At 43.8% G+C, this 12337-nt stretch overlaps 1 protein-coding gene across 1 annotated transcript in view; it reads left to right on the forward strand.

Moving 5' to 3' along the window:
• LOC311106632 (frizzled-3-like) overlaps positions 1 to 12337 on the forward strand; it is a gene marked incomplete at both ends in the record, with an annotated part of 37824 nt that overhangs the window by 7134 nt on the left and 18353 nt on the right. The window lies entirely within an intron of this gene.

The following is a 12337-nucleotide window of genomic DNA, read 5'->3' on the forward strand; positions in this document are numbered from 1 at the left end:
CTACGCCGTCATTGATTAAAATCCTGCAGCGCACGCAAGGTTCCCCTGTTCAAGCCAGCGCATGTCCAGGCCCATCTGAAGTTTGCCAATGACCATCTGGATGATCCAGAGGAGGAATGGGAGAAGGTCATGTGGTCTGATGAGACAAAAATATAGCTTTTTGGTCTAAACTCCACTCACCGTGTTTGGAGGAAGAAGAAGGATGAGTACAACCCCAAGAACACCATCCCAACCGTGAAGCATGGAGGTGGAAACATCATTCTTTGGGGATACTTTTCTGCAAAGGGGACAGGACGACTGCACCGTATTGAGGGGAGGATGGATGGGGCCATGTATTGCGAGATCTTGGCCAACAACCTCCTTCCCTCAGTAAGAGCATTGAAGATGGGTCGTGGCTGGGTCTTCCAGCATGACAATGGCCTAGCCAGTCGCCAGACCTGAACCCAATAGAAAATATTTGGAGGGAGCTGAAAGTCCGTATTGCCCAGCGACAGCCCCGAAACCTGAAGGATCTGGAAAAGTTCTGTATGGAGGAGTGGGCCAAAATCCCTGCTGCAGTGTGTGCAAACCTGGTCAAGACCAACAGGAAACGTATGATCTCTGTAATTGCAAACAAAGGTTTCTGTACCAAATATTAAGTTCTGCTTTTCTGATGTATCAAATACTTATGTCATGCAATAAAATGCAAATGAATTACTTAAAAATCATACAATGTGATTTTCTGGATTTTTTAGATTCCGTCTCTCACAGTTGAAGTGTACCTATGATAAAAATTACAGACCTCTACATGCTTTGTAAGTAGGAAAACCTGCAAAATCGGCAGTGTATCAAATACTTGTTCTCCCCACTGTACATTTAAGATATCCACTGAAAACCAAGCCTGTTCTGGCCTGTTCTGTTCTATCCTGTTCGGTTCTATCCTGTTCTGATCTGGCCTGTTCTGTTCTGGCCGGTTCTGATCTGGCCTGTTCTGTTCTATCCTGTTCTGTTCTATCCTGTTCTGTTCTATCCTGTTCTGTTCTGTTCTGATCTGGCCTGTTCTGTTCTATCCTGTTCTGTTCTAATCTGGCCTGTTCTGTTCTGGCCTGTTCTGTGCTATCCTGTTCTGTTCTGGCCTGTTCTGTTCTGGCCTGTTCTGTTCTGTTCTGTTCTGGGCTGTTCTGATCTGGCCTGTTCTGATCTGGCCTGTTCTGTTCTATCCTGTTCTGTTCTATCCTGTTCTGTTCTATCCTGTTCTGTTCTATCCTGTTCTGTTCTGGCCTGTTCTGTTCTATCCTGTTCTGTTCTATCCTGTTCTGTTCTATCCTGTTCTGGCCTGTTCTGATCTGGCCTGTTCTGTTCTATCCTGTTCTGATCTATCCTGTTCTGATCTGGCCTGTTCTGTTCTGGCCTGTTCTGTTCTGGCCTGTTCTGTTCTGGCCTGTTCTGTTCTATCCTGTTCTGTTCTATCCTGTTCTGTTCTATCCTATTCTGTTCTGGCCTGTTCTGTTCTGGCCTGTTCTGTTCTATCCTGTTCTGGCCTGTTCTGTTCTATCCTGTTCTGATCTGGCCTGTTCTGTTCTGGCCTGTTCTGTTCTTGCCTGTTCTGTTCTATCCTGTTCTGATCTGGCCTGTTCTATCCTGTTCTGTTCTATCCTGTTCTGATCTGGCCTGTTGTGTTCTATCCTGTTCTGATCTATCCTGTTCTGATCTGGCCTGTTCTGTTCTGGCCTGTTCTGTTCTGGCCTGTTCTGTTTTATCCTATTCTGTTCTGTTCTATCCTGTTCTGATCTGGCCTGTTCTATCCTGTTCTGTTCTATCCTGTTCTGATCTGGCCTGTTCTGTTCTATCCTGTTCTGGCCTGTTCTGTTCTAATCTATCCTGTTCTGATCTGGCCTGTTCTGTTCTATCCTGTTCTGTTCTATCCTGTTCTGTTCCATCCTGTTCTGTTCTTGCATGTTCTGTTCTGGCCTGTTCTGTTCTGGCCTGTTCTGTTCTATCCTGTTCTGATCTGGCCTGTTCTGTTCTATCCTGTTCTGATATATCCTGTTCTGATCTGGCCTGTTCTGTTCTGGCCTGTTCTGTTCTATCCTATTCTGTTCTGTTCTATCCTGTTCTGATCTGGCCTGTTCTATCCTGTTCTGTTCTATCCTGTTCTGATCTGGCCTGTTCTGTTCTATCCTGTTCTGGCCTGTTCTGATCTGGCCTGTTCTGTTCTATCCTGTTCTGATCTATCCTGTTCTGATCTGGCCTGTTCTGTTCTATCCTGTTCTGTTCTATCCTGTTCTGTTCCATCCTGTTCTGTTCTTGCCTGTTCTGTTCTGGCCTGTTCTGTTCTGGCCTGTTCTGTTCTATCCTGTTCTGATCTGGCCTGTTCTGTTCTATCCTGTTCTGTTCTATCCTGTTCTGATCTGGCCTGTTCTGTTCTATCATGTTCTGATCTGGCCTGTTCTGTTCTGGCCTGTTCTGTTCTGGCCTGTTCTATCCTGTTCTGTTCTATCTTGTTCTGTTCTATCCTGTTCTGTTCTGGCCTGTTCTGATCTGGCCTGTTCTGTTCTATCCTGTTCTGTTCTGGCCTGTTCTGTTCTATCCTGTTCTGTTCTGTTCTGATCTGGCCTGTTCTGGTCTATCCTGTTCTGTTCTATCCTGTTCTGTTCTGTTCTGGCCTGTTCTGTTCTGTTCTGGCCTGTTCTGTTCTATCCTGTTCTGTGCTATCCTGTTCTGTTCTATCCTGTTCTGGCCTGTTCTGTTCTGGCCTGTTCTGTTCTATCCTGTTCTGATCTGACCTGTTCTGTTCTATCCTGTTCTGTTCTATCCTGTTCTGATCTGGCCTGTTCTGTTCTGGCCTGTTCTGTTCTGGCCTGTTCTGATCTGGCCTGTTCTGTTCTATCCTGTTCTGATCTGGCCTTTTCTGATCTGGCCTGTTCTGTTCTGGCCTGTTCTGTTCTATCCTGTTCTGTTCTATCCTGTTCTTATCTGGCCTGTTCTGGTCTGGCCTGTTCTGTTCTATCCTGTTCTGTTCTATCCTGGTCTGTTCTATCCTGGTCTGTTCTATCCTGTTCTGTTCTGGCCTGTTCTGTTCTATCCTGTTCTGTTCTGGCCTGTTCTGTTCTATCCTGTTCTGTTCTATCCTGTTCTGTTCTGGCCTGTTCTGTTCTATCCTGTTCTGTTCTATCCTGTTCTGTTCTATCCTGTTCTGTTCTATCCTGTTTAGTTCTGGCCTGTTCTGACCTGTTCTGTTCTGTTCTGGCATGTTTAGTTCTGGCCTGTTCTGTTCTGGCCTGTTCTTGCCTGTTCTGTTCTGGCCTGTTCTTGTGTGTTCTGTTCTGGCATGTTTAGTTCTGGCCTGTTCTGGCCTGTTCTGTTCTGGCGTGTTCTGTTCTGTTCTGGCCTGTTCTGTTCTGGCATTTTTAGTTCTGGCATGTTCTGGCCTTTTCTGTTCTGGCATGTTCTGTTCTGGCCTGTTCTGTTCTGGCCTGTTCTGTTCCAATACCCACCACTATTATTCCCTCTGGCTCTTTTAATGAAATTCCATTTAGCACACCTGTCTTGTCCCCCTCCCCCCTCTGGGAGCTGGTAGGGTGGGGGCCCTTTCTTCACTCCCCCTGGGGATTTGCATACTAAAGCCATGCCCCACAGCTGCTAGCTAGCTACCGTTCTCTCCCAGAATGCATGATGGCAGAGAGGGAACTGTGTGTGTGTGTGTGTGTAACAGCGTGGTCCTCCTCCAAACACAAAGGACTCTCCAGAGCCCCTCCCTGTGCCTGGCGTCTGATGAAGGGGGGGTTGGGTTACCATGCTTTTCCAACTCCTCCTCCCTCCTCCTTTCCTCCCTCCTCCCTCTGTCTTATTGTGCCAGGCAGAGGGAGGAAGGGGAGAGAAAGGGGGGAGGAGTATCATGAGGATAGGGGGAGGAGTATCATGAGGATAGGGGGAGGAGTTGTTTTTTTGAGTCAGCTCCAAACTATGTCCGACAAGATGTTCCTGTCTGTTTGAGCTCTTCTTTTGGCTGCACATGAATATTGCTCTGCTTTAGAAGACTGTTCTGTTGTCTGTGTGTGTCTCTTTAAGGCTGAGGGGTTTGTGTGTTTAACGTGTGTTTGACATACAGTGTGTGTGAGTTTCTTTGTGTGTATGATTGTACACTGAGTGTACAAAACATTAAGAACACCTGCTCTTTCCATGACAGACTGACCAGGTGAATTTAGGTGAAAGCTATGATCCCTTATTGATGTCACTCAATATTAGGAAGGTGTTCTTTTTTTAGATCAGCTTTAATATTGCAGATAGATTGTAACTTCCATCAATGTAATTGTCTGCATCACTTCCAATCCCCCATATTATTTTTTTCTCACAAATATATATATAGATATACAAAGACATGACCAGTCTATAATTTTAATTGTAGGTTTATTTGAACAGTGAGAGACAGAATAACAACAAAAAAATCCAGTAAAATGCATGTCAAAAATGTTATAAATTGATTTTCATTTTAATGAAGGAAATAAGTATTTGACCCCTCTGCAAAACATGACTTAGTACTTGGTGACAAAACCCTTGTTTGCAATCACAGAGGTCAGACGTTTCTTGTAGTTGGCCACCAGGTTTGCACACATCTCAGGAGGGATTTTGTCCCACTCCTCTTTGCAGATCTTCTCCAAGTCATTAAGGTTTCGAGGCTGACGTTTGGCAACTCGAACCTTCAGCTCCCTCCACAGATTTTCTATGGGATTAAGGTCTGGAGACTGGCAAGGCCACTCCAGGACCTTAATGTGCTTCTTCTTGAGCCACTCCTTTGTTGCCTTGGCCGTGTGTTTTGGGTCATTGCATTGCTGGAATACCCATCCACGACCCATTTTCAATGCCCTGGCTGAGGGAAGAGGTTCTCACCTAAGATTTGACGGTACATGGCCCCGTCCATCGTCCCTTTGATGCGGTGAAGTTGTCCTGTCCCCTTAGCAGAAAAACACCCCCAAAGCATAATGTTTCCACCTCCATGTTTGACGGTGGGGATGGTGTTCTTGGGGTCATAGGCAGCATTCCTCCTCCTCCAAACACGGCGAGTTGAGTTGATGCCAAAGAGCTCCATTTTGGTCTCATCTGACCACAACACTTTCACCCAGTTCTCCTCTGAATCATTCAGATGCCTTGCGGGCGCTTCAGGATTTCAGTCCTTCACGGCGTAGTGTGTTACCGATTGTTTTCTTGGTGATTATGGTCCCAGCTGCCTTGAGATCATTGACAAGATCCTCCCGTGTAGTTCTGGGCTGATTCCTCGCCGTTCTCCTTATCATTGCAACTCCACGAGGTGAGAACTTGCATGGAGCCCCAGGCCGAGGGAGATTGACAGTTATTTTGTGTTTCTTCCATTTGCGAATAATCGCACCAACTGTTGTCACCTTCTCACCAAGCTGCTTGGCGATGGTCTTGTAGCCCATTCCAGCCTTGTGTAGGTCTACAATCTTGTCCCTGACATCCTTGGAGAGCTCTTTGGTCTTGGCCATGGTGGAGTGTTTGGAATCTGATTGATTGATTGCTTCTGTGGACAGGTGTCTTTTATACAGGTAACAAGCTGAGATTAGGAGCACTCCCTTTAAGAGTGTGCTCCTAATCTCAGCTCGTTACCTGTATAAAAGACACCTGGGAGCCAGAAATCTTTCTGATTGAGAGGGGGTCAAATTCTTATTTCCCTCATTAAAATGCAAATCAATTTATAACATTTTTTACATGCGTTTTTCTGGATTTTGTTGTTGTTATTCTGTCTCTCACTGTTCAAATAAACCTACCATTAAAATTATAGACTGATCATTTCTTTGTCAGTGGGCAAACGTACAAAATCAGCAGGGGATCAAATACCTTTTTCCCTCACTGTATATATATATATATATATATATATATATATATACAGTGGGGAGAACAAGTATTTGATACACTGCCGATTTTGCAGGTTTTCCTACTTACAAAGCATGTAGAGGTCTGTAATTTTTATCATAGGTACACTTCAACTGTGAGAGACGGAATCTAAAACAAAAATCCAGAAAATCACATTGTTTGATTTTTAAGTAATTAATTTGCATTTTATTGCATGACATAAGCATTTGATCACCTACCAACCAGTAAGAATTCCGGCTCTCACAGACCTGTTAGTTTTTCTTTAAGAAGCCCTCCTGTTCTCCACTCATTACCTGTATTAACTGCACCTGTTTGAACTCGTTTCCTGTATAAAAGACACCTGTCCACACACTCAATCAAACAGACTCCAACCTCTACACAATGGCCAAGACCAGAGAGCTGTGTAAGGACATCAGGGATAAATTTGTAGACCTGCACAAGGCTGGGATAGGCTACAGAACAATAGGCAAGCAGCTTGGTGAGAAGGCAACAACTGTTGGCGCAATTATTAGAAAATGGAAGAAGTTCAAGATGACGGTCAATCACCCTCGGTCTGGGGCTCCATGCAAGATCTCACCTCGTGGGGTATCAATGATCATGAGGAAGGTGAGGGATCAGCCCAGAACTACACGGCAGGACATGGTCAATGACCTGAAGAGAGCTGGGAGCACAGTCTCAAAGAAAACCATTAGTAACACACTACGCCGTCATGGATTAAAATCCTGCAGCGCACGCAAGGTCCCCCTGCTCAAGCCAGCGCATGTCCAGGCCCGTCTGAAGTTTGCCAATGACCATCTGGATGATCCAGAGGAGGAATGGGAGAAGGTCATGTGGTCTGATGAGAGAAAAATAGAACTTTTTGGTCTAAACTCCACTCGCCATTTTTTGGAGGAAGAAGAAGGATGAGTACCACCCCAAGAACACCATCCCAACCGTGAAGCATGGAGGTGGAAACATCATTCTTTGGGGATGCTTTTCTGCAAAGGGGACAGGACGACTGCACCGTATTGAGGGGAGGATGGATGGGGCCATGTATCGCGAGATCTTGGCCAACAACCTCCTTCCCTCAGTAAGAGCATTGAAGATGGGTCGTGGCTGGGTCTTCCAGCATGACAACGACCCGAAACACACAGCCAGGGCAACTAAGGAGTGGCTCCGTAAGAAGCATCTCAAGGTCCTGGAGTGGCCTAGCCAGTCTCCAGACCTGAACCCAATAGAACATCTTTGGAGGGAGCTGAAAGTCCGTATTGCCCAGTGACAGCCCCGAAACCTGAAGGTTCTGGAGAAGGTCTGTATGGAGGAGTGGGCCAAAATCCCTGCTGCAGTGTGTGCAAACCTGGTCAAGACCTACAGGAAACGTATGATCTCTGTAATTGCAAACAAAGGTTTCTGTACCAAATATTAAGTTCTGCTTTTCTGATGTATCAAATACTGATGTCATGCAATAAAAAAACTTAAAAATCATACAATGTGATTTTCTGGATTTTTGTTTTAGATTCCGTCTCTCACAGTTGAAGTGTACCTATGATAAAAATTACAGACCTCTACATGCTTTGTAAGTAGGAAAACCTGCAAAATCGGCAGTGTATCAAATACTTGTTCTCCCCACTGTATATACACATACACATATACATACATACATACAGTGAGGGAAAAAAGTATTTGATCCCTTGCTGATTTTGTACGTTTGCCCACTGACAAAGAAATGATCAGTCTATAATTTTAATGGTAGGTTTATTTGAACAGTGAGAGACAGAATAACAACAAAAAAATCCAGAAAAACGCATGTAAAAAATGTTATAAATTGATTTGCATTTGAATGAGGGAAATAAGAATTTGACCCCCTCTCAATCAGAAAGATATCTGGCTCCCAGGTGTCTTTTATACAGGTAACGAGCTGAGATTAGGAGCACACTCTTAAAGGGAGTGCTCCTAATCTCAGTTTGTTACCTGTATAAAAGACACCTGTCCACAGAAGCAATCAATCAATCAGATTCCAAACTCTCCACCATGGCCAAGACCAAAGAGCTCTCCAAGGATGTCAGGGACAAGATTGTAGACCTACACAAGGCTGGAATGGGCTACAAGACCATCGCCAAGCAGCTTGGTGAGAAGGTGACAACAGTTGGTGCGATTATTCGCAAATGGAAGAAACACAAAATAACTGTCAATCTCCCTCGGCCTGGGGCTCCATGCAAGTTCTCACCTCGTGGAGTTGCAATGATAAGGAGAACGGCGAGGAATCAGCCCAGAACTACACGGGAGGATCTTGTCAATGATCTCAAGGCAGCTGGGACCATAGTCACCAAGAAAACAATTGGTAACACACTACGCCGTGAAGGACTGAAATCCTGAAGCGCCCGCAAGGTCCCCCTGCTCAAGAAAGCACATATACAGGGCCGTCTGAAGTTTGCCAATGAACATCTGAATGATTCAGAGGAGAACTGGGTGAAAGTGTTGTGGTCAGATGAGACCAAAATCAAGCTCTTTGGCATCAACTCAACTCGCCGTGTTTGGAGGAGGAGGAATGCTGCCTATGACCCCAATAACACCATCCCCACCGTAAGAAGCATCTCAAGGTCCTGGAGTGGCCTAGCCAGTCTCCAGACCTGAACCCAATAGAACATCTTTGGAGGGAGCTGAAAGTCCGTATTGCCCAGTGACAGCCCCGAAACCTGAAGGTTCTGGAGAAGGTCTGTATGGAGGAGTGGGCCAAAATCCCTGCTGCAGTGTGTGCAAACCTGGTCAAGACCTACAGGAAACGTATGATCTCTGTAATTTCAAACAAAGGTTTCTGTACCAAATATTAAGTTCTGCTTTTCTGATGTATCAAATACTGATGTCATGCAATAAAAAAACTTAAAAATCATACAATGTGATTTTCTGGATTTTTGTTTTAGATTCCGTCTCTCACAGTTGAAGTGTACCTATGATAAAAATTACAGACCTCTACATGCTTTGTAAGTAGGAAAACCTGCAAAATCGGCAGTGTATCAAATACTTGTTCTCCCCACTGTATATACACATACACATATACATACATACATACAGTGAGGGAAAAAAGTATTTGATCCCTTGCTGATTTTGTACGTTTGCCCACTGACAAAGAAATGATCAGTCTATAATTTTAATGGTAGGTTTATTTGAACAGTGAGAGACAGAATAACAACAAAAAAATCCAGAAAAACGCATGTAAAAAATGTTATAAATTGATTTGCATTTGAATGAGGGAAATAAGAATTTGACCCCCTCTCAATCAGAAAGATTTCTGGCTCCCAGGTGTCTTTTATACAGGTAACGAGCTGAGATTAGGAGCACACTCTTAAAGGGAGTGCTCCTAATCTCAGTTTGTTACCTGTATAAAAGACACCTGTCCACAGAAGCAATCAATCAATCAGATTCCAAACTCTCCACCATGGCCAAGACCAAAGAGCTCTCCAAGGATGTCAGGGACAAGATTGTAGACCTACACAAGGCTGGAATGGGCTACAAGACCATCGCCAAGCAGCTTGGTGAGAAGGTGACAACAGTTGGTGCGATTATTCGCAAATGGAAGAAACACAAAATAACTGTCAATCTCCCTCGGCCTGGGGCTCCATGCAAGTTCTCACCTCGTGGAGTTGCAATGATAAGGAGAACGGCGAGGAATCAGCCCAGAACTACACGGGAGGATCTTGTCAATGATCTCAAGGCAGCTGGGACCATAGTCACCAAGAAAACAATTGGTAACACACTACGCCGTGAAGGACTGAAATCCTGAAGCGCCCGCAAGGTCCCCCTGCTCAAGAAAGCACATATACAGGGCCGTCTGAAGTTTGCCAATGAACATCTGAATGATTCAGAGGAGAACTGGGTGAAAGTGTTGTGGTCAGATGAGACCAAAATCAAGCTCTTTGGCATCAACTCAACTCGCCGTGTTTGGAGGAGGAGGAATGCTGCCTATGACCCCAATAACACCATCCCCACCGTCAAACATGGAGGTGGAAACATTATGCTTTGGGGGTGTTTTTCTGCTAAGAGGACAGGACAACTTCACCGGGGCAATGGACGGGGCCATGTACCGTCAAATCTTGGGTGAGAACCTCCTTCCCTCAGCCAGGGCATTGAAAATGGGTCGTGTATGGGTATTCCAGCATGACAATGACCCAAAACACACGGCCAAGGCAACAAAGGAGTGGCTCAAGAAGAAGCACATTAAGGTCCTGGAGTGGCCTAGCCAGTCTCCAGACCTTAATCCCATAGAAAATCTGTGGAGGGAGCTGAATGTTCGGCCTCGAAACCTTAATGACTTGAAGAAGATCTGCAAGGAGGAGTGGAACAAAATCCCTCCTGAGATGTGTGCAAACCTGGTGGCCAACTACAAGAAACGTCTGACCTCTGTGATTGCAAACAAGGGTTTTGCCACCAAGTACTAAGTCATGTTTTGCAGAGGGGTCAAATACTTATTTTCCTCATTAAAATGTAAATCAATTTATAACATTTTTGACATGCGTTTTTCTGGATTTTGTTGTTGTTATTCTGTCTCTCACTGTTCAAATAATCCTACCATTAAAATTATAGACTGATCATTTCTTTGTCAGTGGGCAAACGTACAAAATCATACTTTTTTCCCCTCACTGTACATATAAATATTTTGTACACTCAGTGTACAATTATCTATAAGGTTCCTAAGTCGAGCAGTGAATTTCAAACACAGATTCAACCACAAAGCCCAGGGAGTTTATCCAATGCCTCGCAAAGAAGGGCACCTATTGGTGGATTGTAAAAAAACAAAACAAAAAACAAAGAAAACAGACATTGAATATCCCATTGAACATGGTGAAGTTATTAATTACACTTTTGATGGTGTATCAATATACCCAGCCACTACAACGATACAGGCGTCCTTCCTAACACAGTTGCCGGAGAGGAAGGAAACCGCTCAGGGATTTCACCATAAGGCCAATGGTGACTTTAAAACAGTTACAGGGTTTAATGGCTGTGATAGGAGAAAACTGAGGATGGATCAACAGCGTTGTAGTTACTCCACAATACTAACCTAAATGACAGAGTGAAAAGAAGGAAGCCTGTACAAAATAAAAATATTCCAAAACATGCATTCTGTTTGCAATAAGGCACTAAAGTAAAACTTCAAAAAATGTGGCAAAGAAATTTACTTTATGTCCTGAATACAAAGCATTATGTTTGGGGCAAACACAACACATCACTGAGTACCACTCTTCATATTTTCAAGCATGGTGGTGGCTGCATCATGTTATCAGTATGCTTGTCATTGGCAAGGCCTAGGGAGTTTTTTAGGATACAAATAAATGGAATAGAGCTAAGAAAAGGCAAACCTGCTTCAGTCTGCTTTCCAACAGACACTGGGAGACAAATTCCCCTTTCAACAGGACAATTATCTAAAACACAAGGCCAAGATGACACTGAATGTTCCTGAGTGGCCTAGTTACAATTTTGACTTAAATCGGCTTGAAAATCTATGGCAAGTCTTGAAAATGGCTGTCTAGCAATGATCAACAGCCAACTTGATAGTTTGAATAATTTTTTTAAAGAATAATGTGCAAGTATTGTACAATCCAGTAGGCTTGGGCGTTATCCAGATTTTCATACCGCCATACCGGGATTTACGATATTACCGGTATAGCACACAAGGGGAAGCAAAAAACACAAAAAAGCCCATTGGGCGTCTATTACCAAAATGCTAAAGAAATTAGCACAAGTAATAGCGAAATCACATAGACGTGGCTAGCTAAATGCTAATGAGCGAAAACGAACATAAGCTAATTGCAAAGACAGGCAAATCCAGCTCATAAAGTTATACAAGCATAGCTAGTAGCTACCAAATGTTATTTTCGGTTAGTGTGGACATTTACAAGTGAAAGTGAATGAGAGAAATTGTGCAAATCAACAAAGTTGTGATGCATGTTTTTCTGAAGGAAGAGCATGTGTACATGGAGCAGAGGGGAGAAAAACTGAGGAGAAAAAAAAACGCAGGTAGGAAGCAAAAGGACCGCTATACCTGATGCAGTGAAAATAATTAAAAACATTGAATAATGAAGTAAGCTTTATGCGACATCTTTTTGAGTGCAGCTCACCAAGAGCTCTTTGACTTTTCAAACACGGCAGAAAGCCATTATATGATGGCAAACATTTAGTAGTGAATTACATACAAGTGTAAACTTCATTACCACATGTGCACAACAGAGATTTGCCGATAGATATAGAACGCTATGGACTCACCAGCTCCCGCTTTCTCCTGTTGTGCTATTTACAAACAAACTGGCTGAACTGTTCTGGGGAACTACGGTAAGCTTCATAATGTAAAATGATGTGACAGGTGAAGTGAAAAAATACATCTGCTTTATCTCATAGCATACTGCTCAAGTTGACTGCAAGTATTAACTTAAAAAGTCGCTACAAATATTCAAATTTATTGAAAATTTTAAAATAAATAGTTTTGATGGTA

The sequence above is a fragment of the Coregonus lavaretus genome (assembly GCF_964263955.1).
Source record: "Coregonus lavaretus genome assembly, chromosome: 31".
NCBI classification, from domain to species: domain Eukaryota; kingdom Metazoa; phylum Chordata; class Actinopteri; order Salmoniformes; family Salmonidae; genus Coregonus; species Coregonus lavaretus.